The sequence below is a fragment of the Vipera ursinii genome (assembly GCF_947247035.1).
Source record: "Vipera ursinii genome assembly, chromosome: 2".
NCBI lineage: Eukaryota > Metazoa > Chordata > Lepidosauria > Squamata > Viperidae > Vipera > Vipera ursinii.
The window spans coordinates 108,818,245-108,828,991 of record NC_139513.1 but is presented as its reverse complement, the minus strand read 5'-3'; the positions used below and the strand labels follow the sequence as shown (position 1 = coordinate 108,828,991).

Genomic DNA, 10,747 nt, shown 5'->3' with positions numbered 1-10,747 from the left:
CCCACTGGCTCTCATCAGAAAAATTCAGGGTTGGGAGCAAATTGCGTGCGGCCTGCCTGTGGCAAACGGATTGTCCTGCGTTTCTCTTCCACATACTGCTTTACTGTTAAAAACAGAGGTCACTGCATCTGCTCAGCAACTTTAAGGGTTTAGTACTAACGACAAAGTGTTCAATAGGGCAGGGATAAAATGTATGTGTGAAGCAATGTATAATACAGCGTACACTGAGTAAGAATGAAACATCAAGCAATTAGCCTGTATGAATGTCCATGACCAATTCATCATGCCACCTTAGATCACAAGGTGGACAACAATTTGACAACTGTGTTCTCCAGTACTGAATAAGTGACAATTTGTAAGAACTGGCTCTGAGAATGAGATTTTGTTTAAAAAACAAAACAGGGTTAGGCAACTGTGCTTTCTTCACTTTGGTTGGCTATCCCTGTTCCAGTTTGCTTATTCTTTATATTTAGAGAATTCAGCATTTCTCTAAGGAATACTGAAGAAAAATAACTGCACCTACAGTATATTTTAAGTTAAAATAATGTAAAAAGAGCTTCTGAGCAGGCAGTTCCTTCTTTGGATGTAGGGAGCAAACAATTCTTTACGAAAACCTACCACGGAAATGTACTAAACAGGGAAAAGAGACAAAGTGTTATTTTTTTCCTGGTGAAGTACCCCAAAGCCACAATTTAATTACGTAAGTAGGCACGGGCGGAGCATTTGTCTGTAAATCTTATATGTTGCAATTAGTTACGAGAGGAAGGATTAAACCTTAACAACCTTACATTATTCTACTGATTGATGAAGCAATATTTATTATTTTGTTTGCAAGCAAAGTATGCAAATAAAGTTCCTTCATAACTATCCACCTTGAGTATGTGGTAACAGAGGCCTGTCTTAAGAGCTAAGCCTGTATTTTGCTGTTTGCGTCTGAAGTTATTATTATTTTTTATTAATAGTACAAACAGACCTTTTCTGTGAAACAAACTGTTGCTATGTGTGGGTGTATTTTGTCTGGGATGGAACTGGATGGAAGACCATGAGATAAAAACAAGAGGGGCGTCAGCACTTGGGCATCAGGGGAGGAGAAAGAACTAGGGTGGCGTTCCTGTGAAATTTTGTTGTTTCTCTGCCCCAGATTAGTTTCTCCACAAAACCCACTCAGGTTCTGCTGGAATCTTCAGCTTCTGTGGAACCGGATCTGAAAAAGCTTGCTCTAGGTCAGTGAAGGTTAATCTTTTGGACTTGATGTGTTGAAAATTCGGAAAATGCCTAACTTGATTGGCATGTCACAGTCCCCCTCAAACAAAAAAGGGGGGAAAAATCTCCTCCCTCCCCCCCATCTAGGCCAGTAGCACTTGGCACTTGCTCTTCTGCAGTCTTCGTAGCCTCTGCAAACGACAACAAAGCATGACCCATTCTTGCACAAATTTTCGAGGCTCTGGAAACCACGTAAGAACCCCATTCTCGCACCGTCCCCCAAATAATGTGAGAATAGGTCGTGCCTTTGAGAATAGTTATTGGCTGTGGTGAATGAAGGCATGTCATCCAAAACATTGTGGCATATCACCTTTGACACGTTACTCATAGGTTCGCTAATGCTGCTCTAAATATTCACTTGTAATTTGTTTTGTTTTGTTTCATTAACCAGCTTGTGACATCGTATAACATTAAATGATGTTCAGTTAGTATTAATGGTATTTCAAGAAACATCAGTAGTGCATCACTTTATTTCAGCAAGTATTAGCTTTGATACTCCCTTGCTGGCTATATTCTACTCAGCTGCTTCTCTCTCATTTTTGCAGGTAGAGGCACATTTCATCACTCCAAATTAGACAAAACTGTAGGGGCAAGTATTTTTTTGTAAGTAAGTGTTCATTAGGGAAGCTTCTTTAGCAACAGAAATCTGAAAAGGATGGTCTCTTCCTTCATCCTTGCACAACAGGATTCCCCCTACACAGCAAACAATTTAAGAGGAAAGTAAGTAAATGGATGTTACTTCATCTTCTCAGAAGAATTAAAAAGAACAAAAGTTGATGAAATTTGACATTGCAGAGCATAGTAAGGAAACATCCTCATAAAATCCAAGTAGCACACACTTTCAGATTAGCAATCAACTTTCCTTTCTGAAGTATGTTCTCCAGGTCCCAAACCTACGTTAAGTTCCAGTTAAGAAGATTTATCATTCCAGCCTATACATAGGAATCTAATCAACTAATGATCAGTATTAAATTAGTACTAGATAAAAGTTAACAGACTTCAAAGGGGGCTGGACTTGGAGCATTTGTGGACACATAACGATTTGAGACTGAATCCTCTTTTGACTCCCCCCCCTCCCAACTATACCTTTTTTTCTCCTACAGATGGTTTGCTATTATGGAGTTAATGAAAAGATGCATGAGGGTGACAGCAGAGGTTTAGTATGTTTTTTTTAACAAAGAGGATAGTATGTACGTCAGAAAATATGAATATGTGCCAGACAAATTATGGTAGATGCATATGAAAGTAGAAATTCATAGACCGACAATAGTTGTATTATCCAGTGAATTGTGATAATGAGGAAGAAATGAGGAATTCGTTTTGAGAAAAACTCTATGACACTCAAGTCTTTTTGTTAGGTGACATGAAAGGATGGATGAGAATGAGACAAGTGGTAACACAAAATGTAATCGGAGCATTTGGAGACCCAAGGTTGAATATGAATGGTGAGTTCTAGTGAGTATCTGTTTAAAGATCTGCTTGTTTTGAGTTTGTGGCTTAAGCATAAGTCTGTTTATACATACACAGGGCAAAAGAATTAATTTAAAAGCATACTGATTTGATTGTTTATGATGAAAGTCTGAAAGAATTAATGAGAGGTTCCAAATGTGGGAGAGACCATTATTTGATGATATCAAAAGGAGGTACTTGGAGAATGGACATGGAAGGATAGGAAAGAAGTTAAAAAAGAAGCTATATGAACACTTTGTGGAAAACAATATAATTTTCCATTAGAATCAATGGAATGAGGATGTAAGAAAAGAGGATATGGTAGTTGCTTGAAATAGAAGAGAAAAAAATATATTATGAAGCACTATAGAAGTTTATGGTGTTAGATACACTAATGGAAGCTAGTAAAAGGAATGCTAATTGGAATGCTATGATGAAAAAGACTATGAATGAAGAGAAAACATATGCAGGTAATCATCATTTAGTGGCCGCAATTGGGACTGGTAACTCAATTGCTAAGTGAAGCAGTTGTTCAAGTGGAAAATCACATGACCATAACTGTGTTATGATTTTACTTCAGGTTTCCTTTTTCCCCACTTCCCCACACTTGGGAAGGCTCATCTTGGCACTGGGATAATTAGCAAGAAGGGAATTAATGTATTTATGTTCACTGGAGACAAAGGGATTATAAGAAAGTAAGAAGACACACACATGCAAAGGAATGCACTGGTGTTTGCTGTTTGCCTTAGTATACTTGGGGCTGGGGGCACTAGATAAACAGCCACTGCATGTGCCTGTTAATTTTATTGTAATCCCTTTCTTTCCAATCTTCCCACTCAGAAAAATGGAAAGAAAAAAATGGGTAAATCACATGAGAGATTGCCTAAACAAGCAATGACTTTAGGCAATTTCTCCTGCACTTGAACCATTTTTTTATCTCCCTCACACTGTGGAGAGATTGGAGAGGAAGGGATTATAAGAGAGTAAGCAGGCTTACAATGGGGAATACACCAGCTGCTTGCCTAGTGCACTCACGGCTCCCATCCCCAAATGTGCTAGGTAAGTAGGTAGCACCTCGTATTCCTTTCTATGTGTATTCCCCATTGTATGTCTTGTGATCTCTTCCAATCTCTCTGATCTGTGAGGAAGGAAAAAAAATGAGCCAGGCACAAGACAACATGTACTGACTGTAAGCATATTGACTGAGATGCAGTGAAGATCATAAACATTCCTTAATCACAAAGTTATTTTTTTCAAGACTATCATAACCTCAAATAGCTACTGAACAAAGCAGTTGGTAAGCAAGGTCTATCTGTAAGAGAATGATTGTTGCAAACAGGAAGAAAGTAAACAAATGTAAAGGAAAAAAAGAAACAAAGAATATAGATTAATGAAAAATTAAAGATAATGATGATTTTTGATGGGTGAAGTATCTCGGTCCAAATGAAATGCCTTAAAAATTACTGAGAGGCCCAACTGCTCAATATTTCATTGGAACTGTCAAAATTAAGATTGGTACAAATGCTATCCTCTGGCAGTCTACACATATGAATATGGAACAACACTTTCTTTCATCTCCCAAACTGAAATGACTTTTTGTTGTTCTGAAAAAAACTAGTAAGGTGCTGATCCAATATCAGTTCCATAAATCCTTGATCTAAAATCCCCTCATCTCTTAGGCATCTTCTTCATTCCCAGAAGACAGAATTAATGTAACAGGGGCCAACAGCACAGAATCTTCCTATGGCTAAACTATTTGTGAGAGAGTGGTGTTTTCCTTGGACTGGCAAGATACCCTTTTCTGCTCTACTGCAGGAAGGAGTAAGTCAAGTCAAGATGATGGCTACAGCTCTGCAATCACAAAATTAATTAGAGGTGGGACTTACAGCTACCACCTTGATTTCCCCAACCAGGCATCACCGGACACTCCATTGCTGCTTGAGTCTTTAATCATCTTTTTAAGCTTCCAGAGGGTCCTACGGAAATGGAAACTGCTACGTCTCTCAGACAGATGATACTTACCAGACGCACACTGACATACTTCTGCACATCATGTGCATAATTGTCCTTACTGGCAGTTTAAACAGGATTTCTCAAACATTAGCTGTGCTGATAATTCCAAGTGTGGGAAGACCCGGGCTCTTATAACAGCTGAATGTCCTATTATCAGTAAAGAAGAGCAAAAGTTATGTTTTTAATATCAGGTTGCTGGAATAAAGCCATAATAATTAGCAACCGTTGTCTCTTAGGCCCAGCAGAACAAAGCAAGGCTGGAATTATCACCTAGAAAGCAAGCTTTCAAAAGCATGCAAATCTTGGGAGAAAAAGAGACTGAAAAGGTGAATTAAAGGAGGAAGGGCAAGCTGCAATACAGCAACATGTATTTCTAGGATATGGAGAGCGCTATGATGAAGGTTGAAGGGAAGCACCCGGGATACTCTTCCAATTCAATGACATCTGGGACAAGCAGCAGCTTCATCCTTCTTCACAGGAAAGGAGGCGTATAGCTGTTGCTGGGAATTCGCCCTAGAGGGCTTCCACAGTTAACCACAATCTCATTATTAAAGCACTCAGCAGTTATGGCATCATCATTATCACTAATGGGGCCAAGAAGGACTGTAGCTTCTGATGAGAAAGTGAGCAGGGCAGCCCTCCGCAGAGCTGCAACTGGAAAGAGAAAGTGCCGTGCAGATGTTGTGCAAAGGTTGCAACAGCCAAGCGCTTTTTCACCCACGAACCTCTGGCTGCAATGGTTCTTGTCAGAGAAAGCCTATCCCGGCCTTGCCGGGAATTCGCTACACCCCGCAGTGAGGAATGGTTATTCTTAGGCAAGAGTCCCCACTACCAGCAGCCAGTGACTCATCCCAAGAGCCGCCAGAGCTTTTCTTCAGAGGAACATTTTCCAATTTATTTTTCAAGGTGATTATCCAGGGCATGTCTACAGAGGAGGACCTACTGGGTTCACTGGGCTTTACTTCCTCATGCAATAACTGGTAGTCATAGTTGCCATATTAAGCAATATTTTTGTTTAAAAAACAGATGCCTGCGATGGTGACTTCTATATGGGACATAAAGGGAGTAGCTTAAGAAGAAGAGTGGCTCAAGAAAGAGAGAGAGAGAGAGAGAGAGAGAGAGAGAGAGAGAGAGAGAGAGAGAGAGAGATTTGGAGACAAAAACTACAAAGTGAAATTGAATGGAACCCAGAAACCAAAGCCAATAAAGCAGCATAACAAGGAGAAATCTGGGCAAAGAAAAGTGGACATTTTATGCAACAGTATAAGTTTAACTGAAGTGAATCACACTTATTTCCCCCCCCCCCCAAAAAAAAAATGCAGAGAAGAGGCTAATAGCGCTTCCTTACGGTCATGCATTGAACTGATGGCTGAACTGAGATCTGAACTAGGATAGATCTGTTATATACATTATTATGGTGAAGTCCCCTTCAACTCAGGCTCCGATTCTGGTGTTTACATAAATGCATCCATGCAGTTTTCTTGGCCACAGAATAGAGGAATTTAATTCCTTTCTGGCTGTGTGGTCCTCCTGCTGCCGATACCCGGTCCTCCTTTGCTTATTCGTACTCGTTTAAAAAATATGTTGTCTTCAGCAATATGGCAATATCCCCAACTGAAGCATGACTAACAGGACACAGACTGCAGCTAACCAGAGTATTGTGTGCCTCAGTTAATTTGATTTCATGCAAATTTACACTTGAGTAGATTTACAAAAAAAAGAAGTTGGTGGACGGACTCCAATTCCAACAGCCCAGGGAAGCATGGTCCTTGCCTTTCCTGTTACTGGACATTAGCTCTGTCATCCTATCTTTCCTGCAACCTGGAGTAGGAGGTGATTACTAGTCAGTTAGGCAGCATTAGAGTTGCTTTGTGCTTAGAAGAGAAATCGGCAGGGCCTTGATGAGGGCTATTACATCTGGCTGCAAAAGTGATACCTGGCTTCTAAATGGCAGCAAGCAGTAGAGCTTTCAGTATTTGTATGTTGCCATCTTGTGGTCATCTGGATTTCTGCCATCCAGATATGACAGCCCGCAGCTTTGTTTTTTTCATAGACTACTTATACCAGGGGTGTCAAACTCAATTTCATTGAGGGCCACATCAGCATTGTGGTTGCCCTCAGGGGGCTGGGAGGTTATGGCCAGGGTGGGCGTGGCCTACTGGGTGGGCGTGGCTAGAGTGCGTATGGCCTACTGGGTGGGCATGGCCAGCTCTACATCATTCGCATCAAGGGTGCCTAGGGGGGCCTGGGCAGGAGTGGGACAGATCTGAGGGTCCCTGGCAGAAGGAGGGTCTCTGGGCCAGGGCCATGGCAGTGGGGGCCGTTCCCTCACTGTTTCCAGGATGGCTTCGCGGGCCACATGAAACCACTTTGCGGGCCGGATCCAGCCCCCAGGTCTTGTGTTTGACATGTCTGACTTATACAATCACTCTCTCCCAACCGTAGGAAGCAGTCAACAGGAAACCATTTCTAAAATTCTGCTCCGAAAACTGCAAGGACTTATCCAGGCAGTCACTAGGAATAAATAGTGACTCAAAGAGAGTGAGGCAGACGGACAGCGTGTATTTTGTTTTTGTAGCTGAAATGTTGTTTAGCCATTAGTCACACAGCACCTTTCAAAGTAATTCGGCCAGTATAATTATGCCAGTATGGCAGCTGCAAGACAAATATAATCATGACTAGAGGAAAAATGGCTTGTATTTTATTGCTCTCTAATTTTGCCTGCCTCTTTTCCCTTTAAAACAGTCTTGCTGTTACCCTAGATAGGAAATTCACTGTAAAACGTTTTTAGAGAGCCAACTGAGTGTAGTGGTAAAGGCATCAGGCTAGAAGTTGGAAGAGTGTGGGTTCTAGTCCTGCTTTAGGCACAAAGCCAACTGGGTGATCTTGAACCAATCGTTCTCTCTTAGCCCTAGGAAAGAAGCAATGGCAAACCACTTCCAAAATCTTGCCATGAAAAATGCAGGGACTTATCCATGCAGTCCCCAGGAGTCAACACTGACTTGAAGACCTCCCCAAAACCAAACCAAAGCAAATTCCTACTTGTTCTTTGAAGAAGAGCCCAGATGTTTCTGTCACGTGTGAGAGTCAACATGTAAAAAACAAGAAAAAAAGTTAAGGAAATGATTGGTCCATTAGTGGGAGAAAGTGGCAAGAAGGTGACAAGCAATAGGGAGAAAGCAGAACTATTTAACTTGTTATTTGCATCTGTCTTTACACAAAGGGAAAAAACAGTCCAACCAACCAAAACCAGTGCCATAAAAAACAGAATAGAAACGCAAGTTAAGATAGGCAAGAAAATGGTAAGTGAACACCTGTCCAGCCTAGACGAGTTCAAATCACCAGGACCAGATGGATTACATCCCAAAGTTCTCAAGGAACTGGCAGACGTGATCTCAGAACCACTGAACTATATTTTTCAAAGATCCTGGAGCACTGGGGAGCTACCAGAGGATTGGAAGAGAGCTGATGTAGTTCCCATCTTCAAAAAAAGGAAACTATCATCCTGACCTCAATACCTGGGAAGATTCTGGAAAAGATAATCAAACAACAAATCAGCGAACACCAAGAGGCAAACAAAGTCATTACTAAAAGCCAACATGGGTTTGTCAAAAACAGATCATGCCAGACAAATCTTATTGCATTCTTTGACCAAGTGACAAAATTAGTGGACCAGAGGAACACTGTGGATATAATTTACTTGGACTTCAGTAAGGCATTTGATAAAGTAGATCACAATCTACAACTTGATAAGATAGAAAAATGTGGGTTAGACAGCATCACCACCAGATGGAGTCGTAGCTGGCTGACCGGCCGTACTCAGCATGTGGTCCTCAATGGAACCGCATCTACATGGAAGGAAGTGTGTAGTGGAGTGCCCCAGGGCTCTGTTCTACGCCCAGTGCTCTTCAATATCTTCATCAATGATTTGGATGAGGGGATAGATGGGGAACTCATCAAATTTGCAGACGACACCAAGCTGGCAGGAATAGCCAATACTCCAGAAGATAGGCTTAAAATACAGGAGGATCTGGACAGACTTGAACAATGGGTGCTATCTAACAAAATGAAATTCAATGGTGAAAAAAGTAAGGTTCTACATTTAGGCAGAAAAACCAAATTTACAGATATAGTATAGGTGGTACCTTGCTCAACAGTAGTAACTGTGAGAGGGACCTTGGAGTCCTAAGTGGACAATCACTTAAATATGAGCCAGCAGTGTGCTGCAGCTGCCAAAAAAGCCAACACAGTGCTAGGCTGCATTAACAGAGGGATAGAATCAAGATCACATGAAGTACTAATAAATGCCTTGGTAAGGCCACACCTGGAATATTGCATCCAGTTTTGGTCACTACGATATAAAAAAGATGTTGCTACTACCTACAATCCTTCCCTGAATTCTGAGCACTGTCACAACAAGAAACTGTTGCTAGGGACTTCCTGTTCCATTTGTTCTTATGCTGTACTTTACCCGGATTCATGCTCATTAGACTTCCTTCCTGCAATCCACACTGACTCTTACGAACTAGAACAAGAGGAAGTGGAAAGCACTGAGGTTTCCAGCCTTTTGCTTCTTTACCTGCACTTCCCAGTTGAGCAACTCGCTTGATTGTGTCTGAAGAATTAAGGCCTGCCTTTCTGTTCTACTAGAGTGGAAGGAGACATCTATCCAATCTCTTGTTTCATTACTGTCTGCCAATGGGCAACAGGTTTGGTAGGTTTATTACTGGCTAATGCTTTCTGCTCTCTCATGCAAGGCTCTGAGTGTTATCTCTTTTCTCCTTTAACGTGCACTATAAACACTGCTTTATTTTCCTATATCCCAGTTTTGGAGGGGAGGCAGTTCTGCATTAAGGATTCTACCAAACTTTACGTGGACACATGCACATCTTGGACTGCCTAAAGGGCTGCACGTTAGGAAGTGCTTTCCTTAATCTGAGCAACTTTTAAACTATTAGGTAATCTTAACCCAAGTGCTGCAAAGAATTTTCATAACTCTCCCCTCTTCATAACCCTGAAGATTTCATAATCTCTTGGTCTGGGTAGGCTTTTGTGGAAATGGAGCCTCTATCTAGCCTCTTGCGGCTTCTTTATTAAAACCAGGATTCCTTACCTTGCAGCAGAACAACTCAGATCGTCTGCTGAGATGTACTCTAGGACAAATGCAGATAGAGACGTGTTGTTATCGGTGTAGGTGCCCAACAAGTCTAAAATTTCATAATGACTAAGACTTTTCTACCTGACACTTTATCAAATTTAAGTAAAATGTTCACTTCGTCATCTGAAACTGCCCATGAATTGGATTCTGAGAGAGCAGTTTTGCCCCCCTGCTTTGTTCAAGAGATTTACTTTGAAGCTGAATTGAAAGAAAACTTCTCCAAACAGGTTTTTTGAATATTATTTGAGGGATAGTGATGACATGATGTTGCTATGCTTGAGTGGCTGACAGTAGGCCCTGTAATGACTGGATTCACATACAGCATGCTTTGTCTAAGTATAGTTTCTTCAGTAAAATCCAACTGATTAGACTCCTGTAATATACAAGGCAAACTCCAATAAACTATATGATGGCATAGTCTATTTTGTGTGGATGGGAAAAACAGAAGGGCAGCAAAACAGCTCAAGCACTTCATAGCACCTATGTTCCCCCCCCCGGCTCCCCAATACCTTTTTTTCCAGTTCTGGGAATTACCTCTGATAATACAACCTGAAAGCCGAAGGCAATTTCCCACCATTTTAAAGAAGGAAACTGCTGTAGACCTCCAAAATCTTGCCAGTTTGTGCAATATGGCTTCACTCTCTTAGTCCCCCCCCAGCCAGATTCCCTCCAAATGTTCGGTGGCCTTTGGCCCCCATACACTGATCACCCCTTCCCTGAAAATACCAAGGTTTACCACAATGTTCCACTTTATTAGCCCTCAAAACCAAGAGGGGCAGGGCTGCTGAAACACGAAGAAGCGCAAAAATGGCTAGTCCTCGATTTACAACAGTTTCTTTAGTGACGGTTCAAAGTTACAATGGC

At 41.4% G+C, this 10,747-nt stretch overlaps 1 long non-coding RNA gene across 1 annotated transcript; it reads right to left on the bottom strand.

The window, feature by feature from the left end:
* Positions 1-1,730: 1,730 nt before the first annotated feature.
* LOC310633877 lies at positions 1,731-8,139 on the bottom strand. Its single transcript, XR_014491105.1, has 4 exons — positions 8,040-8,139; positions 7,768-7,796; positions 4,735-4,872; positions 1,731-1,956 (listed from the first exon to the last, which is right to left on the bottom strand). It is a non-coding gene; the product is annotated as an uncharacterized lncRNA (long non-coding RNA).
* Positions 8,140-10,747: the final 2,608 nt, after the last annotated feature.